The following is an 18,570-nucleotide window of genomic DNA, read 5'->3' on the forward strand; positions in this document are numbered from 1 at the left end:
GAGTAAAAAGCTTAACATTTGCCGAGGAATGTAAAAGAAGGCAGTAGAGGTTATGTATCAGTATTAGGCTCCCTGCACAATGCAAATCCATTTTCCGATTCCGATTTGCAATTCCGATTTTCCCTGAATGCAATCAACAGAAAAATGGAGTCAAAACCGCAGCATGCAGTAATGATTAAAAGTCGGAATCGGACATAAAAACCGATTAAAAATCGGAATCGAAAACGCATGCAGTGTGCAGGGAGCCTTATACAGATACACTCACTATCCCCTGTATTAATGGCATTGGTCCAGGATTGGTCTTACGTCTCACAACAACCTGAGCTGAACTAGACTTTGGTGCCTGAAAGAGGGATACATGTGTGGTGTTCCTACTTCTGGCCTGTAGATGGGACTTGTGGCACTGCATGACTGCATGGGATCTATGATATTCAAAACTTATTCATTCCTGCCTGTCTGTGTGTACTGGATACAAAGCAATGCATGGCTTGATGTACAGCTGCTGTCATTTGTAAATAGTCATGTAGCGAACATCAAATTTTCGGTTCGCGACAAGAGAGTGCGGATTTCCACAAATTTTTGCAAACCAGCTATTTGGAGCTGGCTCCATAGACTTAAATGGCAGGCGAACGGCTGCCAACTTTAGCGGGTAATAGAAAATCCCCCTTATGTGCTAGAAAAACCAAATTTTCAGGGTATGTGAAGGAGGGTAGTGGGTACAAGAGGAATTTTCTTTAAAAAACCTTATAGTTTTTGAGATAGTCGATTTTAAAGTTTTCCTTCTGAATGTGGGAAAAGTTTTAATGGCCACGGAATTTCGCGGTTAATAAGAAAGGAGGAAATGTTTTTTTTGAAAGCACCTAATGGTTTTTGAGAATATCGTTTTTAAATTTCTTGTGCAGCGCATGGGAAAGGTTTCTCCGGCCGCCGACTTTTAACAGCAAACATTTAACAGCAAAGCCCCCTTATGTGCTGGAAACACCACATTTGCTGGGTATGTGGAGGAGGACAGTGGGTACAAGAGGAAAACAAAATTTAAAAAGACCTTATAGTTTTTGAGAAAATCGATCTTAGATTTAGAGGGATGAATAGCAAAGTATAGCAAAGTCACTGCGCTAAAATGACAGATAATTATTAACATGTATATCATTTTTTTCCTTTTTTTTTTTTTTTTTTTTATATTCATAGTGTGGGAAATAAATAAAAAATGATGTGGGGTTCCCCCCCTTCTAAACCTCTTTAACCCCTTGTCCCCCATGCAGGCTGGGATAGCCAGAATCCAGGACCCAGCCACGTGGAGCCTCACACCCTAAGCTATAGCAGCCCGCATGGTATAGGGGGGGCTCCGGGGAAATGAGACGTGAGGTTACTGTTCAGATCGGGTGCTGAGCACAAGGGTTAGGTTTAGGGGACAGGGTTGAAGGTGGGTTGTTTTATGTTAGAGTAAAACTCAACACACACCATACAATATTTGTTGTTCAGATTTACCAAATCTATGTAGTATAAGGGCCAACAGATTGAAAACACCTTGAATGATTGATTGGATAAGCTCTTATACTACATGGAAGTGGTAAAAGTGAACAACCAAGATTGTATGGTGTGTGTTGAGCTTTGCAAGGATACATACAGACTAAATTAGCAAGGGGTTAACTCTTTCAGGATGTTGTATAGGATTAGCCTTCAGTTAAAGGGTTGTATACAATGTGAATTTGTATGGGGAGGGGGGATCACAAAAGGAATATGAAGTACACAAAAATCTGTAATCGCTTTGTCAAAATGTTGCACCCGTGCTGAGTCTATCATGCTGGATCTATATGTATTCCCTTCCCGATCAGCTCATTTAGTCCTGAAGACAGGAGATGTTGGAGGATAAGCAGCAACAGCCGCAATGGAAAACCAGACTGCAGAAACACTGTACAGAGTAACATCCCGGTCTGCAAATCAACGGGAATGAAACCGCTAGCTTCACTTCTGACTTTTATCTTCCACAAAGACCTTTTTAATCTATAATACCGTACTCTATTTTTGCTTGAAACAGAATCAAATAATAAATACATTTATAAATAAATAGAATCTGTTCATACACTTAGGCCGGATCCACACTATAAGCGCTTTTGTGAGCACTTGCGTTTGATTAGCGCTTGCTAAAAAATCGCTTTCATTCACTTTTGATAAAATCGCGTTAAAAATCGCCACAATTGCATATGTTTTTGGCTTACACAATTGCTGTGATTTTTACAGCGATTTTAATGAAAGTGAATGAGGGCGTTTTTTTAGCAAGCGCTAATCAAATGCAAGCGCTCACAAAAGTGCTTATAGTGTGCATCCGGCCTTCAGTCCCAGTTCACACAGGCGTCTCAGGGCAGCAGTGGGCAGCGGTGGTAGCGTCTCATTTAGCCGATACCAAAATGCTTTTCTGCTACCGAGCACAAAAGTATTTGGCAACCTTCAGCGGCAGTTCTCGGCGTTTCATCGATGCATCACGTTCTGACCCCTGTAGGAGTATAGAGACTGCTGAACATAGCTGATCAGACACACTACTGGTGGCATCCTGGATGAGACATGACTACAGGATTTACTGCAGTGTTTGTTCGAGCGACAGGAAACGCCAGTACTGCAGGTACAAACAACAGCTTCCATGCATATGAATAGAGGTGGCAGTTGATCCCTGTTACCACCACCAAGTGTCTTTCTGAACCAGCCCTTAAAGAGGAACTCCAGTAAAAATAATGCAATAAAAAAAGTGCTTCATTTTTACAATAATTATATATAAATGATTTATTCAGTGTTTGCTCATTGTAAAATCTTTCCTCTCCCCGATTTACATTCTGACATTTACTACATGGTGACATTTTTACTGTGGGCAGGTTATGTAGCTGCTCCTAGCTGTTTTGGCTGTTAGAGACAGCTGTAAAATGCTAATTCCTGTCTGTGAACCTTGTTACATTGTAACAAACTGCCAAAAGTACCGCAGTCCCAGAGCTTCTTGTGGGAGGGGTTTCACCACAATATCAGCCATACAGAGCCCCCTGATGCTCTGTTTGTGAAAAGCATTATATTTCTCATGTAAAAGGGGGTATCAGCTACTGATTGGGATAAAGTTCAATTCTTGGTTGGAGTTTCTCTTTAAAGTGGACCTGAACTATTGCACAGGACAGAAGGAAAACAGAGAAATGCACCCTGTATGTATTCACAGAGTTTAATGTCTAATTAACCCTCATCTGTGTCTAATCACATGCGTAATTTGATTCCTCAGCTGTGTCAGGTCAGGAATCTGGCTGCCTTGGCAAAGCAGCTAATTTGTAAACACAGGATGTTAACCCTATGGGCTTGATTCACTAAAGGGTGCTAAGTGTTAGCATGCCAGTGAAAAGCCCCTTAGCACGTGCAAAGTGTCTTTGCACGTGCTAATATGCGCACAAAATTTTGCACGTGCTGCGCGGGAAACATCGCACCATCCGCATGTACAATAGACTGATAAGCGTACTCTGCTTGCGGACGGTGCAATGTTTTGCGCGCAGCGGTGCGACATTTCGGGCGCACCAAATAGCGGAAAATCAGTAACAGCTTTGTCATGCAAACTGCTTACCACCCTAGTTTGCATGTGCAAAGCTTTTAGGCGTGCTAACTGTGTTAGCACCCTTTAGTGAATCAAGCCCTGTTTGCTCCCATGTAAGCAGGAAGTAGACACACTGCAGATTTATTGCAGGATTGGTATCAGCTGTAGCAAAGAAATGTTTTTCTTTAAGGCTAGATTCACAGTGCTCAGTTGCGTTGCAGAAAAATTCTGCATGTCAGCTTACTGCCCATACAATTCTATGAGCCTGTTCACAGTAACGGATCACATTATTCTAACTGGCTGCATGCAGGCTTTGCATTAAAGTCTATGTCCAGTCTCATGTGCAGTTCACACACATTTTAACACGTGCGTTATGTGACTGACCACTGTGAATCCAGCCAAAAGGTTATTAGGCTGTTGCGTTTCTTTTAGAGCAGAGAGGAAGTTCAGAGTTCATGACGCTTTAATCACTCTGTAAATTTGCTCTGTTCACAACAGTATGATAGAAGCTGGAATACAGATGGATATTGACTTCGCATAAGGCCATGTGCTTGTGCATTATAACTGCATGCTCATATATTCAAAGTGTGTCGCATTAATGTAGTGCCCTCAAGACTCCCTTAAATCTGTGTCGTTTTCCCAGCTATTGTTGTGGAGAAGTAAAGCATACCCCCATTAATTCAAGCCACCGCAATGCTGTTAGCTTTGCGCAAAAAACATATCTGGACAGATGGACGATCGAGGCAGTCAACTAATTTCACTTTGGGAACCATCCAGATTTTTTTTTCTCTGGTTGAGTGATGTTTAACCCTTATGACTAATCCAAACATTAAATCCGCATAATCTCTTTCTGTATTAGGAAAATTCATGCATCTGTTTTGTACAGGCTTTTTCATTAACATAATATTCGTGCCAAATGCTCCAGCTCACTAAGCGCAGCTTGGCTGTTGGCTCGCCCCCAAATGTGCAGAACATCTACCGAAAAATGTCTAACATTTCTACAACATTAAAATCCTGAGAATGATGGAGCTGACAAAACAAAGGCAAATATTTGTATTACTATTAAGTCAGCGCAAAACAAAAACAAATATATGGGCTTACTGCTTAACACCGCTAATAAGATATAAAAAAAATATACATTAGACTTATTTCTAAGGCATTCTACTAATTATCTGTTTCAAACAAGCTGTATGTTGGTGGTGAGCATGAATGCCTTTGAGCTTTACAGTTTTGGGTTGGACTCCCACCAAAGGCAATATGGAGTATATTTTATGTTTCCCTGTGCTTGTAAGGGTTATTTCAGGTGTGCAGTATCCCACTACATGGCAAACCCACACACATGTTTATTATGTGACCTCTTTGAGGATAATAAGTAGGGTTAAGTGAGCACAGCATAATTGTATCTGCGTGTGTGAGTGGGCGTTGGGGTTAACTTACCTGTTTTGCTGCCACTATTCACAGTGCTGCTTGTTGCATTCCATGCTCCCAACATTTCCACCTTCACAGCTAGAACTTCCGCTCTGATAGAAGAAGTGTTGGGCAGATTGAAAGCAATGTGCAGCACAGCAGCTGTAGGCAGCAAAACAGGAGTAACGGTTGGGTGTAGCAACTCAGATGTCTGATTATATGGTGATCTGCAGAATCACCAATAACACAGACGCTATACCTGATTATGGGGTGATCTGCAGAATCACCAATAATACTAGTATAGCTAAAAGGGTGCTAAGAGTGTAGTGCTTGGTGCAACCGTAAGTTTATTAGTTTTGTAAGACCTTACCAGAGGGACTGGTAAGGTACTATAATACACAGACTGTAACCTAGTAATTAGGCAAGACCTCACCAGAGGGGCTGGTGAGGTACTATCAGTACACAGCCAATGTGACAGAGAACAAACCCCAGCAGCTGGTGATGCTGAGGGAGTCTCCCGAGGAGCGGGTGATTCAGACTATACTGTAGTCTAGTGGACACCTGAGGAGCAGATGTACAAACAATACTGCAACTACTGATCACCTGAGGAACAGGTGATTACGATACTAAGAATCCTTCACCAGAGGCTAGCCCATTGGTGAGGACAGAGTGGTCGGACAGGCAAGGTTCGGCAACAAGGAGGTAAGTAACAGTACAGAATCGTGAGGCAAAGGGATAATGGGTAACAGACAGAGGTTCAGCAACTGGTCAGATAGGCAGAAGTACAGAAACGTTAGACAGGAAGCAAGGTCAGAGTTATAGCCAGAATCATACACAGGTAATCAATAACAATATAACAATTCCTAGTCTAGGTGTGAAGTCCTTGGTTTCAACACCTGGGATCTAGTCTAAGGTCTGAGCGCTAACACGTAAGTATTCACGACAGCAGACGAGGACCGAATGACAAGTGAAGGCTTATGAGGAAGAGGGAGACTCTCAGCCACTCCCACCTCGGATTTCCGCCAATCCGAGCGGCGAGAGTCATCCCTGACGTCAGCCGACCGGCAGGTCCGCTGACGCGCCTTCTGCAAGCATAAAGGTCCTATCCGCGCGAGACAGACCTCCTGTGAGTCAGAGAACCAACCATTCCCGGCGTGCCAGATGCCGAGGGAATGGAGAATGCTTGTGAGACAGGGAAGTAAGCGGCTGCAGACACCCCCCGCGTGTCGGCAGCTGCTGAGCTACTAGTTGTTACAACAGGTATGTTCACTGTCTCTGCCCCCACTTGCACACATGGGTACAGTTTAACTGCTTGTTAAACTGCGCATGTTCATCCTTAAAGTGAACCTGAACCAAGTAAAATCATTTAAAATAAACACATGATGTACCTGCAGATGAATATGACATACTTACCTCCCGGTCAATTCCTCTCAGAAGCTCACCATTTTCTTCTTACAATGATTCCTTCCATTTCCTTTCCATTTTTGTCAGAACTAAAATATCTCAGTTGCTGTCAGTTATATATCAGCTGCTGTCAGTTATAACTGAAAGGACAACTGAGGAGCAAAGTAATGTCCATATTTCCCTATGACTCAAGTGGGCAATATTACAGTTTAACAGTGTGCTGACCAGGAGGCTGTTATGGGGTAACAGCATTTTTAAAAATGAAGGATGGAGAATTCCATTAATCACAGTAGACAAACAAGACGCAGGAAAGGAGAAAGAGATTGACGAGTAGACTACATGGGAGGTAAGTATGACGTGTGTATGTTTATCTTGACTTTACATCTTCAGTTCAGGTTTTCTTGAGAGGACAACTGGGATATGGATGTTGCCATATTTATTTCCCTTTAAACAAAACGTGGTATCCTGCTGATCTGTTATGCACCAGTAATGTCTGAGTAATCCATCTGAAACAAGCATGTGGCAAATCCAGCAACACTTATGTCAAACATCCCAACTGCATGCTTGTTCAGGATTTATGGCTAAAAGTATTAGAGGCAGAGGTCAGACTCAGCAGGATAGCCAGGCAATGTGCAGTGTTTAAAAGGAAATAAATATGGCAGCCTCCATATTCCTCTCACTTCAAATATCTTTAGTAACAAGTATTTTATTATTATAAGTAGTATATGAATAAAATTATCTGCACAGTGCTGCAGAAAATGTATCAGTGTTATTTAAATGAGTAAAAGAATTAAAAATGGAAAAAACAACTAACGACAAATAGAAGAAGTCATTTGTCTCTAAAATTTGTCTCTAAAAGTGGGGTAATGGGGCTTCTTGTGAAAACAACTCCATTACTGCGTGAGAGTCACTGATATGGAACAACCATGCAGCTGAAAGGTCAAGATTTTAATACTTCACTCAGCAGCATGCTTGCTTAAAATCCCATGGATGACTAGGAAGTGTAGCCAGGGCTAGGCTGGAAACTCAGTAGCGTGCATTTTATGATATAGCAATAGTAATTCACATATGGATAAGGTGCCTGTGGTTTTTGATGTATTTACAGCAGAAACGTATCTAGGGTATACCAATAGGGGTGAAGGGGCGCCCAGGACAAAATACTGCATTAAAAACAATGATAAAATAGAAAACAAATTGAGGTGGCGTACCTCTAGGATGACACAATTTGTAAAATATAATTATTAGCAAAGGCAACACGTTTTGTGGGTGCAAGCCCATTTCCTCAGGCTTATTTAAGTGCCAGCGGGTGTATAGCTAGAGTGTGGAGTGCATGTGCTTTATGATATAGCAATATGGAAGCATATGGATAAGGTGCCTGTGGTTTTTGCTGCATTCACAGCTGAGACGTGTCTAGGGTATAGATGGCTTGTGTCCTGAATGCGATCACAGGGCACAAGCCATGCTTGCCTTACTCAAGATAGATGGCACTATTGGTGTTGGAACTCAGCTTTGCCCCCCTGCTCTGTACACTTCTGCTGTCACTGGTTGAGGTAAGGGGATGGCATTTATCCAGCCAGCCTGCATTTATCTCAGCCATGCAGAGTCTCCTGGCTTCCTCCTCCTGAACCCCTCCATTGTCCATTCACTAAGGACATGGACAGGGACTTGGGAGATGACATGCAGGAAAAGTGAACACTGCTTGGTTGAGCTGAAGAACATTGGGACATAAGTGCCATCACCCTACCCATAGTGACAGCAGGAATATACTGAATTCACTGGGTGCTGCCGTCACTCATCGCAGCTGTGCAGCATTTACCATCTTCTTCCTCCTGACCCCCTATTGTCCAATCACTGAGGACATGGGCAGGGATTTACTGGAACTGGGAGATTCCACACAGGACAAGCAAATTCTGTCTGGGTGGGCCGAAAAGCATTGGGACATGGGTGCCACTACCCTACCCCAGCCATAGTGACAGCAGGAGTATACAGATTTTACTGTTTATTACTACAGATGAATCCTTACACTGTGCAGCGTGGTGCCCAGCAGATCCAAGTGTTGCCATATTCCTCCTTGTCAGACATAGTCCAACATCAAGAGCTGGGAAGAACGGTCTTAGATTTTCACAAAAGAAATAAGGTGATTTTACCTATCACTAGAATATACATTCACACCAGCTGCCACAATATGGACTAGGACAGATCTGTGGCTTGGTCATTACTGCAGGCTGTAAGATTGTATACTCTCCTCATTACTACCAATAAACCACCTGCAAACTAATTCAGCACATACTACAACGTCTGTAATAAAAACAGTGATTCTGGTACACACAATGCAATATATATCTTACATTGTCTCACATCATAAAAGGTCATAACAAGTCTTCCCTATAGCCACTCCCTGCATTACCAGCAAATGATTATACACTTACAAGTACAAACTACTTTATTATCACAAATCAGAATGGTAAAAAAAAGTCAGCTTCAGGCATTTTGAGTTGCATAATAACCCCCCCCCCCCCCCCCCCCAAAAAAAAAAAGTATCAAGCACAATTCACAGAACCGCATTAGTATTAGATAATATTCAAACGCTATATGGTGATCCCATCAGTAAATGTGTGTCTTCGCTTAAGCTACACTACAAATCTTTTGTTGGAAGGCATCATTAATTCATGCTGTGAACACTGGGTAGTTATCCAACACTCTACAGCACAGTTAATGAAAGCTTATCTACTCTTTTAAAAGTGTTTTGCTTCCTTACTGCTCTCTCCACTAACACTACTGAAGGCTGTCTTCTCCCTAACCCAACCCCCTTTCTACCCATTGAAGACATTCAAACAGCCCAGAATTCCTGGATTGACTTCTGGAAGAGATCATGGTCCTCCCACTACCTTTACTCTCCTTTTACTACTAACCCCCAATGTACAGAGTTGCATGAAAGGGGCATGGCTGAAGAGGGGGATGGGGTAGGGTAAGGGAGTGTACAGCAACAGAGGAGTGAGCGGCACAAGCATTCCTGGGATGCAGCATGGGGAAGTTGTGGGAGAGTAGAGTTGGGACATGTCAGATTGGAGCCAAAGTGCCTTGGAGAGCTTTAGACTTCATGGCTGTCCTGCTGGATGGAAGAAGGATCAAGTAACCCTGTAGTTCAAGATGCTTAAAGAGGAACTCCATTGAAAATAATGTAATAAAACAGTGCTTTATTTTTACAATAATTATGTATAAATGATTTAGTATTCTCCCTGACCTACATTCTGATATTTACCACATGGTAACATCTTTACTGCTGACAGGTGATGTCAGTGGAAGGAGATGCTGCTTGCTTTTTTGGCAGCTGTAAACAGCTGTAAACAGCTGTTATTTCCCACAATGCAACAAGGCTCCCACAGTGTGATGTCAGAACCATGGTCACTGTGGGAGGTGTTTCACCACAATATCAGCCATACACAGCCCCCTGATGATCCGTTTGTGAAAAGGTAAAAATTTCTGGTGGGAAAGTGGGTATCAGCTACTGATTGGGATGATGCTCAATTCTTGGTTACTTCTCTTTAAAGGTGAGTAGAAGCTGTGAGGTACACAGGTTGGTTGGTGAGAAGACATCCACTTTCTTGAAGATCATTCTGTTCTGTATTGTATATCATCTTTAAAATTTCATAGAGATCATAAAGATTATTTATAACTGGGAAAGAATTATGACCATTTTTTATTTGCATAGAACCTGTCATTTACATTGTTTGTCTCAGTTTTGCATAAGGCTCTGGCCCATATACAATTAATTTTTTTTCCTGAGTTATCTTCTAGGAGATAATTCTCATCTTCTCTTTAAAATAACTTTTACAATTGAATAAGTTGTTGAAAAAGTAATATTAACATTATTTTGAGTATTTTCTTGCTTGCTAGTGGTGCGAGTGGTTTAAAAAGAATTTATGACAAGGGGCCATATGCAATGCACCTTTTCACCTGAGTTTTCTACTGGGAGATCATTTTTCATCTTTGATTTAAAAAAAACTTTCCAGTACTTTTCAACTTAAAAAGTACCAAAAAGTAGGCGAAAAGTACTATCAACATTATTTTGAGCATTTTCTTGCTTTCTGATGGGTTAAAAGGCATTTTATTGACAAATTTAAAAATAACACATAGGAGAAAACTCAGGAGAAAAAGTGAATTGCATATGGGTGTGTAAATGGAGAAACTCAGAAGAAAAAGTAAATTGCATATGAGCCAGACATTGTCAAAGAACAGATCTCCAAAGACACACAGTGAATTGAATCCAGATTTTTGTTTTGCCTAATTGCAATCCCTCACTATATTTAGTTGTTGCCTAGATACAGTACATGGGTGCCCTGATAAGCAAGGATAGGCTGGATAGACTGGGACATGGCTCCCCATAGCTGTATCTAATGCAACAACGATCTTCCTTTGTCTGTCTACAACTACACACTGTCTACAACCACATGTATTAATGGCCCCATTGCCATATGGAGAGGCGAATAGATATAAGCTATTACTTCCAAACTAATCCTAAAGAAAAACAATGGGCTCTGCATGACACTCATTAAATCATATATGTCATTTCACACCTTTGGCTTCTGTTGAAAATGCTCAAAAGGTGCAAATGATTACAAGTAAATCTGAGAAAATCACAAGCAGCACTTGACTAAATATTGTGTAATCTGTTCAAAGCAAACACCAAGAGTTACATAAAGATAACTAAGTACACTTTTACAGTCACTATACTACTCACTTATGACTCCCCAACCTAATTACCACAAAACACACAGACAATGGGATAAACGTTGTTCATGAAGTTAAACACACCTGGATTTTATTGTAATTAAAATCCAGTGCTATCTAGTTTCCGACATATTTGATTCCTGTAAAATTCTTTCCTTACTTTGTAAGAATTGTGCTTGATTAGAGAACATTAATACAAGCCAATGCTCTTTGTGAACATTTCCCTGACAAAATCCTTGCTCACAATGCAGCACCTTCAGCTATTGGCTGGTACTGTAATCACTTCAGGGCTCAGGTAGAGCATAACACTTGTGGTGATTGCCAGTATTCTTAAGGTGGCCACACATCAGGCAATTTGGCGGCCGATCAACCATCCAATTTGATAAGTATTATCGGATTGAATGCAAATCGGTGCCGGAAAAACCATGCCCAATCGACAATCTTACAAATTTCGGTCCGAAATTGGTTGCATGTATATAAATCGGACATGCTGCAAGAAGTCGAGCAAACATGCTCAATCAGGAGTATCAGCTCTGGACCCTGGACCGACGGAAGAGGGTTGCCTGGATTAACCAAATCAGATGTCTTTGACCTCCCAATTTCTTAGATCTATAGTGGTTTGAGCATCTGTGGGATTAGTTGAAGGCCCCAACCTGCAATTTACAGAAATTAATCTACTCCTGTTTTGGGGCTATACATTTGTACATATGTGTCAGCATGACGTGTAGAATGGGGTAGTTTAAAGACTATGTAAGTCATAATTGAAAATAATGCAAAGACAACACGATCCAGCTCTGAAACATGCCTGAAGAAGAAACTTAAAGTTTGGAAAGCTTGCAAAGGAATCTTGTACAGTTAGTCCAGGGCCGGCCCGCCCATGAGGCGGGGTGAAACATTTTCCTCAGGCGGCACTTCTGGGGGGGCGGCACCCGCCCCGTGGGTGTGGGGGAGTCGCCCGAGCTGGAGGGGATAGCTGGCAGGACGGGGGTATTGGGCCTAGCGGCGGGGAGGGGGGTCGGACCCAAAAATTTCAAAATTTGCCTCAGGCGGCAAAAAGTCTAGGGCCGGCCCTGAGTTAGTCATTAAAGGTATCAGCTAAACAACTTTTGTTGTTATGTCTTCGGATTCTCTCCATGACTAATACCGGACCACACGTAACTAGAATCACCTTGTAAATGAATGAATTACCGGTAGTATCACTTTATATTTTTTTCATTGAATTTATTTTAATCTTCCTTATGTCAGAACAGACTGTATACATGAAGGCAAGTGTACACATACAACCACTATCAGATTCATTACTGTGGAATAACAGCTTTGGCTGCACTGCTTGGTTTTACACATTGCTACAAACTGTGCAGTCTAAGTAATCTATGGATGAAGCGGATAAACCTCCAATTATCTATGGTGATAAACAGAACCTGGAAACACAGCAGAAGTGGCCATAGTGGTGGAAAGTTGATATTACACAGTGATAAGCTCTTCACTTTTAAAATGTTGGCTCTCTACCTAGGCACACATGCAGGCACATTATGGTTCCTCTATTCCTGGGATATACAGTAACTAGCTTAGTTGAAGTTCTGCAGCTGTCAGATTCACTTTAACTTGGGCCGTGATAAATGATTCTGTACGCCTGATACATTTTGAGTTATATTTTTGTATCTTTCTGCATATCAAGTTATTTTGTACATACTTTCATTCATTCATGTTGTGCCTGTCTAGAGTGGAAAAGTTATATTTCTTGTTAACAAAGGGTTAGATAGTTTAGCTTACTTCTTTGCTAATAGTGAATGGTTAAAGGCTATGCCTCTGACACAGGAGACAAGGGTTCAAATCTGCGCTCTTCCTGTTCAGTAAGCCAGCACCTAGTAGGCAAGGAGTCCTTGGGCTAGACTTACTAACACTGCTACTGCCTACTGAGCATGCCCTAGTGGCTGCAGCTCTGGCGCTTTGAGTCCGCCAGGATAAATACGCAATATAAATGTTATTTGTCTTGTCTTGCTAATAGGCCTTCTTACAGTGCAGAATTTCCCTCAGCCAACAGCAATCCTGTAATGTACCACCAGGCCTAGCTGATACATACTAAGCAGCCGTATCCTCAGTGGCATCATTAATGAGCTATGGGCCCCACTGCAAGTTTTATATTGAGCCCCCTCAAGCATTTACACCAAAACATTCCCCAGATACCTGGAGAGTCAGAGAAGTCTATTGAGGGGAGAGAATTGGGGCATAAAGAGCTAATTTGCATATTCAGTAGCAGTGCATTCTGGGTAACCACAGATGTTCACGTTAAGCTGAATTATCGCAAATACCGTCTGTTTTAAGAAGGCAAACCACACTTAGCATTGCTTTTTAGTAGGAAGGCGTTTCGGTATCTTTAAAGTAATACTATCGATACCCAAGTGTTCTAAAATGACAGTGTGCAAATAATGTCTAAGTAGCTGTGTAAACATTTTCCTACTTTTCATGTTAAATATCAGAGGCAAAAGCTGTAATTTATTGAGGGTAGGATTTAGCTCTATTGGGACAAATCAATTGCAGAAGGGGTGTCTGCTTCAATGCACAGCCGGAGTTGCATATCAGACTACAGAAAGAAAATATCAAACATATCAAACTCTGACAGCAAAAACAGTATGAAAAGCTGTGAGAATTAGTTACATTTCCTCTGCTCTCTTCAGACACTTCAGTCAGAAACACAGGACACAGGATCTGCAGCTGTTGGGAGCTTTTTTCTATGTCACACACAGAGCTACACATAGAGTTAACTGATCAAGTGTGAGGGGAATTTCCCCTCTCCTCATGGCTCAGTCAGCCGTCAGTTTTGGCGTCAGTAAAGATTGAAAGTATTTTGCTAACAGTAAACGAAGAAGTTGCTACTAAAATGTATACACCAGTACTTAGCAGCACTTCCCAAACAATTCCTGTGTCAATTGAAAAAAATATGTGAATCGACAGTATTCCTTTAAGTCCCTTATACCTTCCTTGTGGTTGGTGTTGAGGGGAGAGAAAAACAGTTAATGGATGATTACCATTACTTAAGCACATTCAGAGAGGATCATTACCAGCATAGCACCAATGTAGCACCATAGCATCGCTTCTCGGCCTTTTGGCTAAGATCAAGTGTAGTATCTGTTCTTATCAGTTTTTGGGTGACCCGGGGGGATGGCACTGTAAAGGTGTCCCCACTGGTCATAATTCCCTAGAGGCGGATGGAATGGATCTACCATGGTCGAAGCTGAAGGGCTGAGGGCTTTGCTTAGGCGTATTGCCCCTGGAAGCGGCGCTCCAGGAGTACCCGAAAAACCTGGGATGTGGCAGATCCTGGGCGGAGTAAGGTGCTTAGGTCTGTACTGCCCATATGCATCGCCGACTAACACAGCTCCCCGGCCTTTTGGCTAGGGAGAGTGCGGAATCTTTATAACACCGGCCGCAAGTTCGGGGCCAGCTTGCTGGCACTGGGGACTTGTCCCCTGGGGCTTCGGTTCCCGCCCCTGCTCCTTCTCGGGGGAGCCACCCGGACCATGTGGGTGGCCACATGGCCCAGGCCCTTTGGGTAACCACTGGTCAGGTTGGGGTCCTCCTATCCTTCGGGTGTTGGAGGACCCAAAAGCCCCCTGCGCCGAAGGCAAAGGGGGAGGTTCCCTTTGGGGAACACCGGAAAGGGCCCTGCTTTTGTGGGGCCTGGGGCTGCTCATGCACGTTTTTGTGGGGTGTTTATGCACTTCCACTTTTCCCATGCATGGGCATAAAGCCTTGCTTACTTCGGGCTCCTGTTGCATGCAACAGGAGCCAAGAAAGCTAAAAAAAAAAATAGCACCAATGAAGAGCTAATACAGTGGTTGAAGGAGGGCTCCTGTGGGATAGAGGCCTGCAGCAGTCACAACCTCAACATCCACTATTGCTACACCACTGCTTATCACACAGTCTGCATCATTATTTAAGCAGCACGGTGGCATAGTGGTTAGCTCTCTCGCCTTGCAGCGCTGGGTCCCTGGTTCGAATCCCAGCCAGGGCACTATCTGCAAAGAGCTTGTATGTTCTCTCCGTGTCTGCGTGGGTTTCCTCCGGGCACTCCGGTTTCCTCCAAAAACATACGGATAAGTTAATTGGCTCCCCCTAAAAAAATTGGCCCTAGACTACAGTATTTACACTACATAATATAGACATATGGCAATGGTAGGGATTAGATTGTGAGCTCCTTTGAGGGTCAGTTAGTGACAAGATATATATATACACTGTACAGCGCTGCGTAATATGTCGGCGCTATATAAATACTAAATAATAATTATTATTTTACCAGAAAAAGAGTCCCCTAAGCCTTTCCAGATCATTGAAGTAAAAAATTATGTCAAATTTAACTTTTGGTCTGCCCTCACCCTCAGTGTCGTAGTAATAGGGGGTGCAGAGGTTGCCACTGCACCGAGGCCCTTGGGCCAGAGGGGCCCTCCCTCAACCACAGTATTAGCTCTCTATTGGTCCCGTGCTGGTAATAATCACTTCTATAGATGCCGTCAATAAGCGTAATCAATAGCTCGCTGTCTTTGGAAGGTTTTGGTGTGCCGTATCAATTGTTAAGTATAGAGTGCTGGGGGGGGGGGGCAATGTAAAACTTGGACCAGGGCCCATAGCCCCTTAGCTACCCCACTGCTCACCCTACATTCGCTGGAGACCAGGAATCACATGATTGGAAATAGGAACATGTCTGCAAGTCCACAACAGGAAGCTGGCTTCATTGACCTGTTGGGGGAATCAGTTTTCCGGGCTCAGATATTCACTAAACAATCCGCTGCAGTATTGCTTTAAAAATATAAGGGTTCGGGCTGGAAAAAAGAGAAATATAAATATTTTCTAACGCAGCACAGAGTGATATTATCACAGTCACACAGGCAAGACAAATATAGCATATTGAAGTGCAGTAATTAGTAGTTTCACTGCCGTGGTTAATGAGTGCTAAATAAAAAGTCAGCAAAACAAATTTATGGTGATGGTGTCAGAATACTTCCTATTTAAGAAGTAAAGCATCTGCTTTGATTTAACTGCTGAACCGACAAAATCATTTTTCTTTAATCTGCGTGATAAATTATATTAGGTGACTTGATTTATCTCTGTTATTTTAGTTTCAAAGCTTTTTATTACGGAATACAATACACAACATGAATAAATATGGATCTGCTCAGGCAAGGTGGTAGAGACTAATAAATAAAGGCATACAACATTTACTAATACAGATTGCATGTATGAACATAAATAAGTATGTGCGGAAAATAAACAAAATGAAAAATTAACTTAAACGACAGTAAATTACAAGATATATATCTGAGTTATTCATTAAACCTTTATCTCTAATAGTATTGCTTTCTTTTTAATAAGGAAAAAGTCAATAATAAATGTTGGGCTGTGGTTATACTCCAGTAGGTTTGGGTAAATGGTTCACCCACTGCTTTATAAAGAGGAACTGTAACCAAGGATTGAATTTCATTACAATCAGTAGCTGATACCCCTTTTCCCACGAGAAAGCGTTACCTTTTCTCAAATAGATTATCAGGGATGTCTGTATGGCTGATATTGTGGTGAAACCCCTCCCACAGTGTGATGTCAGGACCTAGGTTCTGACGCCACACCGTGGGAGCCTTGCTGCATTGTGGGAAATTACTGCTGTTTCCAACTGCCAAGCAACCAGTATCTCCATCTGTGCATATGTATATCTATAAAAAAGTAACCTTTTAGCCTATCACTTTGTTAGTGTGTGTGGTTATGGATAATGGCAGTTGATGCTGTCTGTTTTTTTCATGTCTGCCAGTAGAAGACAAGTATGTGCAGGCTGAATGTGGATCAAACAATATGAACAAATAACATGGTGAATATCTCAATATTTCTTGATATTTCTTCTATTTTTTTTAAAAGTGAATGAGAACCTGGTTAAAAAACAATAGCCAGATACTTACCTAAAGAGAGGGAAGGTTCTGGGTCCTATAGAGCCTTCCCGCTCCTCTCACGGTCCCCCCGTTCCAGCGATGGCTCCGGGTAGCAGTATTCGACCAGTTTAGTCAAATACTGCTTTATCTGCTGCCAAAGAAGGTTTCGGAAGTCTTCCGGAGCCCGTGTGCTCCCGAAGACGGGTGGCTTAGTACTGCGCCTGCACGGGCACACTCTCTTGCGCGCTAATGCAGGTGATGTACAGAACCGCCTGTCTTCAGGACTCGAAGACTTTTGCAGTTTGTTTGTTTGTTTTTTAAAGTTCCCAATGACTTTAACTTCTCACTTTTCAATGTATTGATTTATGTTTTTCTATTTTTTCGCTAAAGTTCCTCTTTAATACCTTTTACAGAAAGTGTTCATAAGAGTCCACAGGTTGACAACTGTGCCCAAACAAGTTATTTAGTGCTTTTACAGATTTTCTCCAGCACTATTTATCCTTCTTCCCGCTACAGAAGTAAAGCCACACTCCCTTGACCATATCCCAGCAGGCCAAGGGGGAGGGTGGCATGGGCCCGCACTCCCTTTCCACACATATGACTGTAAGCCAATTCTGCTCCAACACAGAGCTTCTGTATGGTCACATGAGTGGGTGGGGCGTGGTTATGGTTCCTTCTACAATCAGACTCCATCACCAGGAAGTCCTGTCTGCAAAGTGGCGCTTACAGCTGTCTATGGGCTTGTTTTTGTTTTTTTTTCATTGCAAAGAGAATGATAAAGCTGAATATATGATAGCCCTTCCCATTATTGACTGTGTCACATTTGCTATAGGTTCATTTTTTTCTCCCTTGTCACACATTGCAACAGGAGAGAAAGTGGGAGTGTCTCTTCTAGCTGGTGTTAAGATGGTGTCAGAGTCAATTAAATCCTGTTAAAGGAAATGTATAATGTGTTTCCAATATTTGCTTATCTTTTATTTTCACACATCAAGTAAAGCAATAATGCTTTCATCTGCTTTTCTCTGCACTCAGAGCTACCACTGTCATCATAAAATGTCTACTTCAATGACCTTCCACAATGGAATTCTTGCTAAAGTCCCAGATCCAGCCGCCACCCCCCAGCTGCATGGACTTTTTATTGTTCCGTTTTGCATGGGTTTCCTTCCACATCCCAATAACGTAATGGTAGGCTAACTGCCACTCCTTCCTTTTCTCAATAAATCACCCCAAGCTACGGGAGGGTTATCAGACTATGAATATGTTAATTTGAGTTTCTTTGATGGACTGTTAGTAACATATATCCAGTGTAATCTGAAAAGCGCTGTCAAAATTGCCATTCCGCATAAGTGCATAATAATAATGCAAAAAGTGGTCAAATTTGTCATTCTGGGGGCAAGGGAAGAAAGGTTATCGTGGCTGCATGTCTTGGGGGAGGTGGGAGACCATGGCCCAGGGCCGGTTCCGCGGAAGTTCACAAACTGAAAATCGGAGGTTCGTGACATCACTACTTTGGTCTAGTACAGACCAGAGTAGTGGCGTGGTGCACAGATCAAT

The 18,570-nt window shown here is 42.3% G+C and overlaps 1 protein-coding gene and 1 pseudogene across 1 annotated transcript in view; one reads left to right on the forward strand and one right to left on the reverse strand.

Annotated features, from left to right (window-relative positions):
- The window catches only part of ZNF804A (zinc finger protein 804A), a 196,312-nt gene that overhangs the window by 136,421 nt on the left and 41,321 nt on the right, over positions 1 to 18,570 (reverse strand). The gene's annotated exons all lie outside the window — the stretch shown is intronic.
- Positions 14,192 to 14,424, forward strand: LOC137526263 (U2 spliceosomal RNA; annotated as a pseudogene).

Source organism: Hyperolius riggenbachi, chromosome 7 (assembly GCF_040937935.1).
Source record: "Hyperolius riggenbachi isolate aHypRig1 chromosome 7, aHypRig1.pri, whole genome shotgun sequence".
NCBI lineage: Eukaryota > Metazoa > Chordata > Amphibia > Anura > Hyperoliidae > Hyperolius > Hyperolius riggenbachi.